Genomic DNA, 9,645 nt, shown 5'->3' on the forward strand with positions numbered 1-9,645 from the left:
TCCATATGTAAGGAATCTCTTCTCCCTAGCTACTCTCAGGATAGGTTCTTTGGCTGTAAGATTTGCAAGCTTCACTATTATGTCACAACTAATGAATCATTGAACACTACATCAAAAACTAATGATGTACTATATGTTAGCTAATTGAAAATAATAATAATAATAATAGTAATAATAATAATAATAACACTGATAAAATAAATTGAAGAGGACACAAAGAAATGAAAAGACATTCCATGCTCATGGATAGGAAAAACAAATATTGTTAAAATGTCTATACTACCCAAAGAAATCCACATATTCAATGCAATTACTATCAAAATATTAACAAGAGTTTACACAAAGTTAGAACCAACAACCCTGAAACGTGTATGGAATAATAAAATATCCCGAATGTCCAAAGCAACATCAAAAAAGAAAAGCAAAGCTGGAATCATCACATTTTGGACTTCAAGATATATTACAAAGCTGTAGGGATGAAGACATTATAGTATTGCCGCAGAAATAGACAAATGATCGATGGAATAGAATAGAAAACACTGAAAAGAACCCACAAATATATGGTCAATTAATCTTTAACAAGGTGGGAAAGAATGTCCAATGAGAAAAAGACAGTCTTTTCAACAAATGGTGTTGAGAAAACTGGAGAGCAACATACAAAAGAATGAAATTGGACAACTTTCTTACATCATACACAAAAATAAATTAAAAATGTATTAAAGACCAAATGTGAGACATGAAAGCATAAAAATCCCAGAGCAGAAGACAGGCTGTAACTTCTTTGACATCAGCTGTAGCAACTTCTTTCTAGATATGTCACTTGAGTGGCGCCTGCGTGGCTCAGTTGGGTAAGCATCTGCCTTTCACTCAGGTCATGATCTCAGGGTCCTGGGATTAAGCTCTACATCAGGCTCCCTGCTCAGGGGGAGCCTGCTTCTCCCTCTTCCTCTGCCGCTACCCCCTGTTTGTCCTCTCTTGCTCTCTTTCTCAAATAAAAAAAATAAAATCTTTAGATATGTCACTTGAAGAAAGGGAAACAAAAGCAAAAATAAACTATTGCAAGTTTATCAAAATAAAAAGCTCCTGCACAAAAAGGAAAAAATCAGCAAAGCTAAAAGCCAATCTGTGGAATAAGAGAAGACATTTGCAAATGACATATCTGAAAAAGGATTAATATCCAAAACATATAAAGAATTTAAAAAACTCAACATAATTCAATGAAAAATGGACAGAAGACATGAATAGATATTTATCCAAAGAAGACATACAGATGACCAACAGATACATCAAAAGATGCACAACATCACTCATCAGCAGGCAAATACATATAAAAATTACAATGAGATATCACCTTACACATGTCAGTATGGTTAAAATCAACAACACAAAAAACAGTAGTTATTGGTTGGGATGTGTGGAAAGAGGAACCCTTCTATACTTTTGGTGGAAATACAAACTGTTGCAGCCACTCTGGAAAAGAATATGAAGGTTCCTCATAAAGTTAAAAATAGAACTACCCTATGGTCCAGCAATTGTTCTACTAGGTATTTGCCCAAATAATAGAAAAATACTAATTCAAAGGGATACATTTACCCCAATGTTTATAACAACATTATGTACAATAGCCAAAATGTGGAAATAGCCCAAGTATCCCTTGACTGATGAATAGATAAAGAAGAAATTTTATTTTTATACAATCTGATATGATTTCACTCATGTGGAATTTAAGAAACAAAACAAAAAATGGATAAAAGAGTGACAGAGAGACAAACCAAAAAACAAATTCATTTTTTAATGTATATTAAATATTTTTTCCATTTTTTAAAAATTATGTTCAGTTAGCAAATTCTTAACAGTAAATAACAAACTGATGATTACCATAGGGGAGGTTGTGGGCAGATAGGTGAAAAAGATGATGGGGATTAAGCTGTACACTTATGATGAGCACTGAGTAATGTATAAAATAGTTGAATCACAATATTATACACAGTATATGTTAACTATACTGGAATTTAAGATTTATTATTTATTTATCTATTTATTTATTTATTATTCATTTATTTATTTAGAGAGCATGAGTAGGGGGGAGTGGGAAAGGGAGAGGGAGGGGGAGAAAGAATCTCCAAGAGACTCAGTTGACAACAATGCCTGATGTGGGCTTGATCTCATCACCCTGAGATCAGGATCTAAGTGGAAACCAAGATTCCCATGCTTAACTGACTGAGCCACCCTGGTGTTACTTAACTATGCTGGAATTTAAAAATTAATAATTAAAAAAGAAACTGTTATAAAATTGAAAAAAAAGGGGAAGAGTTAAGATGGTGGAGTAGTGGAGGGGTCCTGAGCTTGTCTCATCCCTTGAACACAGCTAGATCAACATCCAAGTATTTTGAACAACAAGGAATAATATATGAGGATTAAGAAAACAATTTGCACATTCTGAGGGAGAGAACATGGCAGATGCAAGATTTGGAGCAGTGAATTGGGGGAGAGGAAAGACTGTGCTACAAAGAGGAGGGAACCCTTTTTGCTGGAGAGCAAAGTCAGGGAGACGGTGAGAGCAGGAGAAAGCACAGTGGGTAGGGATCCCACAATAAGCCACAATGAGGAGATCCCCTGGGTCTCACTGGGAGAGATTGCTACCCTTTGGGGAGTATTTGGAAGAGTCTATTTTGCCTCTTCAAGGACAAAAGCCCAGTTAGGAGCCATTAAGTGGCCTCAATCAACAGCAGGGACAGAGGTGCACACAGAGGGCAGATATCCCTGTAGCAGCTTTTCACTGTTTGCCACAACAGACTCAAGCCACTGTGTGACTGCTTTTCTGGGACAGGATGGTGCTGGGGGCACAGAGAGTTTCTTAATGGTGGGGAGGAGTGGGTCCACACTTTGCCAGTCCCTTTAAAACTTGGAGTTTCAAATCCCAGCCACCAGCCAGAGCTAAAATACAGGAGATCTGTGGCTCCGGGCACACCGAGGGATCTGGAGAGAGGTTAAGGGCAGGGAAATGACAAATCCTGGGAGACAGGAGATTGTTTCCTTTTCTAAGAGGGCCTCCTCAACAGTGGTGGCCAAGAGTTACCTTCCCCAGGGACAAGAGGGTTGCACACACAAGCGGGAGGGACAGAGGGAGAGAAAGAATCCCAAGCAGACTCCACACTGGGTGTGGAGCCTGACAGGGGGCTCGATCTCAGGACCCCAAGATCATGACCTGAGCCGAAACCAAGAGTCCAACGATAACTGAATGAACCACCCAGGCTCCCCAGACACCTTGACTATTTTAAATAATGTTGCAATAAACACAGGACTTTGTATATATTTTTAAATTAGCATTTTTATTTTCGTTGGGTAAATACCCAGTAGTGGAATTACTGGATCATATGGTAACTCTATTTTTAATATCTTGATGAACTCCATACCGCTTTCTACAGTGGCTGCACGAATTAGCATTTTCACCAACAGTGTATAATGGTTCCTTTTGATCCACATATTCACAAATACTTGTTATTTCTTGTCTTTTTTGATTCTGGCCATTCCAACAGCTGTCCTGGCAATTCTGAAAAATCTCTTTGTGGTTTTGATTTTCATTTCTCTGATGATTAGTGATATGGAGCATCTTTTTATGTGTGTGTTGGACATCTGTATCTTTCTTTGGAAAAATGTCTAAGTCCTCTGCCTATTTTTAAACTTGATCATTTTATTTTTCATTATGTTGAGTTGTATAAGTTATTTTGTTTTGTTTTGTTTTGTTTTTGTTTCAAGTTTTTATTTAAAATCTAGTTAGTTAACATATAGGGTAATATTGGTTTCAGTATAATTTAGTGATTCATCTCTTACTTATAATACTCAGTGCTCTTCATAAGGAGTGCTATCCTTAATACCATTACCCATTTAGCCCATCCTCCACCCTCCTCCATCCCCTCCATCAACCCTCAGTTTGTTCTCTGTAGTTAAGTGTGTCTTCTGGTTTGCCTCCCTCTCCTTTATCCCCTTTCCCCTATGTTCATCTTTTTTGTTTCTTAAATTCCTCGTATGAGTGAAATCATATGGTATTTGTCTTTCTCTGACTGACTTGTTTCACTTAGCATAATACCCTCTAGTTCTATCCACATCATTGCAAATGGCAAGATTTCATTCTTTTTGATGGCTGAGTAATATTCCATTATATAAATTGTTTGTATATTTTGGATATTAACCCATTATTTAATATAACATTTGTAAATATCTTCTCCCATTCAGTAAGTTGTCTGTTTGTATAGTGATGCTTTCCTTCACTGTGCAAAAACTCTTTTATTTCAGTGTAGTCCCAATAATTAAATATTTCTTTATTTCCATTCCTTAAGATATATATATATATATCTGATATGTGTATATCTATTATATATATATTTCTATAATTGATGCTAATGAAAATACTGCCTACATTTTCTTCTAAGATTTTGATGGTTTCAGATCTCAGATTTAGGTGTTTAGTAAATTTTGGGTTTATTTTTGTGTGTGGTGCAAGAACACGGTCCACTTTCATTCTTTTGCATGTAGCTGTCCAGTTTTCTGAGCATCATTTGTTGAAAAGGCTGTTCCCATTGTATATTCTTGCCTTTTTTCATCACAGTTTAATTGACCATATAAACATGTGTTTGTTTCAGGACTTTCTAATCTTTTGATTGACTCACATGTCTATTTGTGTGCCCATACCATACAGTTTTGATTCCTACAGCTTTGTAGTATATGTTGAAATTGTGATTATAACATTCTAGCTCTGTTCTTCATTTTCGATTGCTTTGGCTATTCAGCTTCTTTACTCTTGGAGACATATATTAAAGATTTATGCCTTTCTAGCACATATTCTGGGAGTAGTAAATAAATCTTCACCTACACCCTAGGCATTTTTGCATTTCTCCTTTATGCTATATCTTGGTCGGGTTATTTTTTATCCTGGCTCTTTGAGGTTGGGGACTTAGTTTCCTATTGCCCTCTGGCTCACCCTGAGCTAAGCTTGCTGATTTTTAAAGTACCTGTAGTTAAGCCCTGCTGATTTGAAAAATAGAGTTAAACCCCACTGGTTTCCAAAGCCAAATGTTATGGAGACTCATCTCCCAAGTGCAGCCCCCCAGTCAGGGAAGACTGCTATTGGGGTCAGTTCATCTCACTTCACAATACTTATGGCGTTCATCTGGTTTGTGGTTAGACTTGTGGAGTTTGGTTCCTGATCATATCTCTGATATCCTACTCTTTTTGATGTGGCCTCCTTGCTAGGATTAACTGTGGGAAGTCTATTCTGCCAATCTTTAGGATTTTCTAGTTTAGTTGTTTTGATGTAGCTGTCATCTAGGTAGGCTCAAGGGAGGAGTTGAGCTTAGTATCCTCTTACTCTGTGGTCCTCCAATTCTATTTTTCATTATGTTAATGATTGTTACATAAAAGCAGAATATTCACAGGAATGAAAATTGAGTGTTAAATATTTGAAGTTAAAACTCAAAAAATAACACATCAATTTATATTATTATACACAAAGTATTAGTGTAAGTGCCTCACTACATAACTATATTTCAAAATCACCGATCTTCAAATCCTTTTTTTATACAAGAAAATTTTTGATGCATGATAATGATAGTTTCACTGAATTCAAATGGTTCCTATATTCATATTTTATTTGTATAATTTAATCGATAAATTGTATGTCCAGCTTCATTTCCTATCATACTCTTGTGAGATTTGTACTTCTTAACTTGCAATTTTTATAGAAATAGTTTGCTATCGAAAATACAAAATTCACCTGCTATATATGATAAAATATTTTCCTTTTGCAGTTTACCAGTGATTTTGTAATTTTGATGCACACTAACTAAAAATATATATTTTAAAGAGTCCAAAACATATCATTTAAAACATTTTCTTCATAATATTAAATATCTGTCAACAGTCTGTGTTTAGTAGTTATTTCTTTTTTTTTTTAAAGATTTTATTTATTTATTTGAGAGAGAGAGAATGAGAGACAGAGAGCATGAGAGGGAGGAGGGTCAGAGGGAGAAGCAGACTCCCTGCCAAGCAGGGAGCCCGATGCGGGACTCGATCCCGGGACTCCAGGATCATGACCTGAGCCGAAGGCAGTTGCTTAACCAACTGAGCTACCCAGGCGCCCCTAGTAGTTATTTCTAACTCTGTCCCATGGGGTACTACAGAAAGATTTCTAATTCACACTACACTACACCACTTATTTATTATTTATTGAAAAGTCTATCTTCTCCTTATTATATATTCTTGCCTTTTTTGTCATAAATTAATTGACCATACAGGTGTGGGTATTTTCTCGGCTCTCTATCCTGTTCTGTTGATTTATTTGACTATGTTTGTGACAGTACTATGCTTTGTTTTGGTTACTAGCTTTGTATGATGTTACAAAATATGAAATTCTGAGTCTCCAGTTTTGTTTTTTTGTTTTTTTGTTTTTTTTCTGAAGATTGCCTTGAATATTCCAGGTCTTTTATGGTCTTATACATATTTTAGGACTATTTGCTCTAGTTCTTTGAAAAGTGCTATTGATAATTTGATAAAGATTGCCATGAAACTGTAGATTTCTTTGGGTAATACTGACATTTTACCAACACGAATTCTTCCAATCTATGAACATAGTACACCTTTCCAGTTGTTTGTGTTATCTTCAATTTATTTAATCAACTCATAGTTTTCAGGGTATAGGATTTTAACTTCCTTGGTTAAAATAATTTTCAGGTATTTCTTTCTTTATGTTACAACCTTAAATGAGATCGTTTCCTTATTTTCTCTTTATGCTACTTAATTATTAGTGTGTAGAAATACAAATTATTTCTGTATATCAATTCTGTATCTTGTAACTTTACTGAATTCATTTATCTGTTCTAATTTTCTGATATAGTCTTTTAAGTTTTCTATGCACAATATTATGTCATTTGTTAATATTCACAGATTTAGTTCTTCCTTACCAGTTTGGACACCTTTTATTTCTTTTGTTGTTGTTGTTTTTCTTTCCTTTGATTGCTGTATTTAGGACTTACAGTAGTATGTGGAATAAAAGTGGTGAAAGTGGGCATCCTTATCTTGTTCCTGAATATACAGGAAAAGCTCTCAGTTTTTCACCATTTATTATGATGTTAGTTGTGGGTTTTTCATATTTGGACTTTATTATGCTGAAGGACAAGTGATGGAAATGGTGCCAGCCAGCTCCTTTGTCCCTGGAGAGGAATTTCAGGGTATGCTGCTTCTCAGGGAAGCACTCTTGAGAAGAATGTGTCCCAGGCAGTTTTTAGATCACTGGTTCCACACTGTTTGCCTCTTAGTTCTTTACCTGCCTTCTCTCCAGGTGCAGAGCACTGCCCTCCAGGCTCTACCCCAGGCAAGCCTGTTGACTTTGTTTTTTTTCTTGTAAGATTTTATTTAAATTCAAGTTAGTTCACATATACCGTAGTATTAGTTTCAGGGGTAGAATTTAGTGATTCATCAGTTGCATATAACACTCAGTGCTCCTTACATCAAGTGTCCTCGTTAATGCCCATCACTCATTTACTCCATCCTCTTCACCCACCTCCCCTCCAGCAACCCTCAGTTTATTCCTTGTATTTAAGAGTCTCTTATGATTTGCCTGCCTCTCTGTCTTTATATTATTTTATTTTTCCTTCCCTTCCCCCATGTTCATCTGTTTTGTTTCTTAAATTCCACATATGAGTTAAATCATATGGTATTTTTCTTTCTGTGACTGACCCATTGTTTGGACTACTAGGTATTTATCCAAAGATTACAAAAATAGTGATTTGAAGGAGCACATGCACCCCAATATTTATAACAGCATTATCCACAATAGCCCATTCTTGGAAAGAGCCCAAATGCCCATCAGCTGATTAATGGATAAAGAAGATATGGTGTGTATATATACAAAGGAATATTACTCAGCCATGAAAAATAATGAAATCTTGCGCTTTGCAATAATGTGGATGGAACTAGAGTGTATTATGCTAAGCAAAATAAGTAAACCTGCTGACTTTTAAAACTCCAGGCTTTAGAGTTGTGGTGTTGGTAGGGACCTGGCCTGGTATTCTATAGGAGGGTCTTGCTGAACTGGGACTGAGGCAGACTTGACCAAGAAGGGCAGTTGTGTCAGAGCACAGAGTCTAGGACTTGGTGTAAGCAGGTTAGGCAACCAGTGTTTCCGCTGAGCTGCATCCTCAGGTGCCTCTGCATTCATGCTGAGAGGTAAAGGAAGGAAATGGTGCCAGCAAACTCCTTTGTCCCCAGAGAGGCATCCCCTTGAAAGCTATTTCTCAGTGATTTATTCCAAGAAAAGGCAATAATCTCCCAGTTAGGTGTTTCAGGCATTCCTCAGATAGCTATTTCCACATGGTCTGCCCCTGGGTTGTTTGACTGACTTTTCTCCTGGAGTAGGGCACTGCTTTCATGGGTCTATCCCAGACAAGCCAATGAAACTTTAAAACTCCAGGCTTTAAGCCCCACTGATTGCAAGAACTCATGAAAATTAGCCCCTGTCTTTTTCCCACTCTATTTTATGGGAAAATGTTCTCCTTGTTCATTCCCCTGTGTGCTCCTCTTTGTCTCACCTTCCTCTGTGGCCCAGCTCCTTCCCCTCTCCTCCATAGCACAAGAGATTTCTCTTTCTCCTCTAAACTAAGTCTCCCCACTTCCTATTTTATTCAATGTGGCTTTGTCTCTCCCCTAAGTTGTGGAGTTTGTTATGTCAGTCTTCAGATTGATTTCTGGGGTGTTTCAAATGATTTGATAGTTGTCTAGTTTTGTTTCCAGAATGAGACAAGCCCAGGGCCATGCTATTATGCCACCGTCTTAGCTCCTCCTCCCCACATCTTCCATTTATCTTTTTGCTTTCACATTTGGTTGTTTTCCATTACCCTGTCTTCCAAATTGTTGATTCACTCTTTTGTGTTCTTTAAACTTCCTTTTTTTAAAGATTATTTATTAATTTGAGAGAGAGTGAGAGAGAGCACAAGTGGCAAGTGTGGCTGAGGGAGAAGGAAAGGGAGAAGCAGACTCCCCCACTGAGTGTGGAGCCCTACACAGAGTTCAATCCCAGGACCCCAAGATCATGACCTAAGCTGAAGTCAGCCACTTAACCAACTGAGCCACCAAAGTGACTCTGTGTTCTTTAAGCTTCTGTTGATTATTTGTAGTGTATTATTTATTTCATTTGTTGGATTTTTCAGCTCTGATTAGTTCTTTTTTCATCTCATTTCTCAAGTCCATTGAGTATCCTTATAAATATTACTTTATATTATTTATCAGGCATATTGCTTATCTCTATTCCATTTAGCTCTTTTGCTATAATTTTTGTCTTGTTCTTTCATTTGAACTACATATGTCTTTCTCTTTATTTTATCCAATTCTCTGTGTTTTAATAATGTATAGTTAGGTCATCTATAGCTACTGGTCTTGAAACTAGTGGACTTTTGTTGAAGAGCTCTTATGGTCTCCTGTAGCACAATACCCCTGGTCAGCAGAACCCGGAACTCCAGGGGTAGTTCCTCTGTAGGTTATGAGCACCCCACTATTGTGGCTGAGCCACATTTTTTTTTTTTTAGTTACATTTGCTTTCAACCACATTTACTTCAATGACCCACTTTACCTACTGTGGGTGCATTGGATAGA

The sequence above is a fragment of the Neomonachus schauinslandi genome, chromosome 7 (genome assembly GCF_002201575.2).
Source record: "Neomonachus schauinslandi chromosome 7, ASM220157v2, whole genome shotgun sequence".
NCBI lineage: Eukaryota > Metazoa > Chordata > Mammalia > Carnivora > Phocidae > Neomonachus > Neomonachus schauinslandi.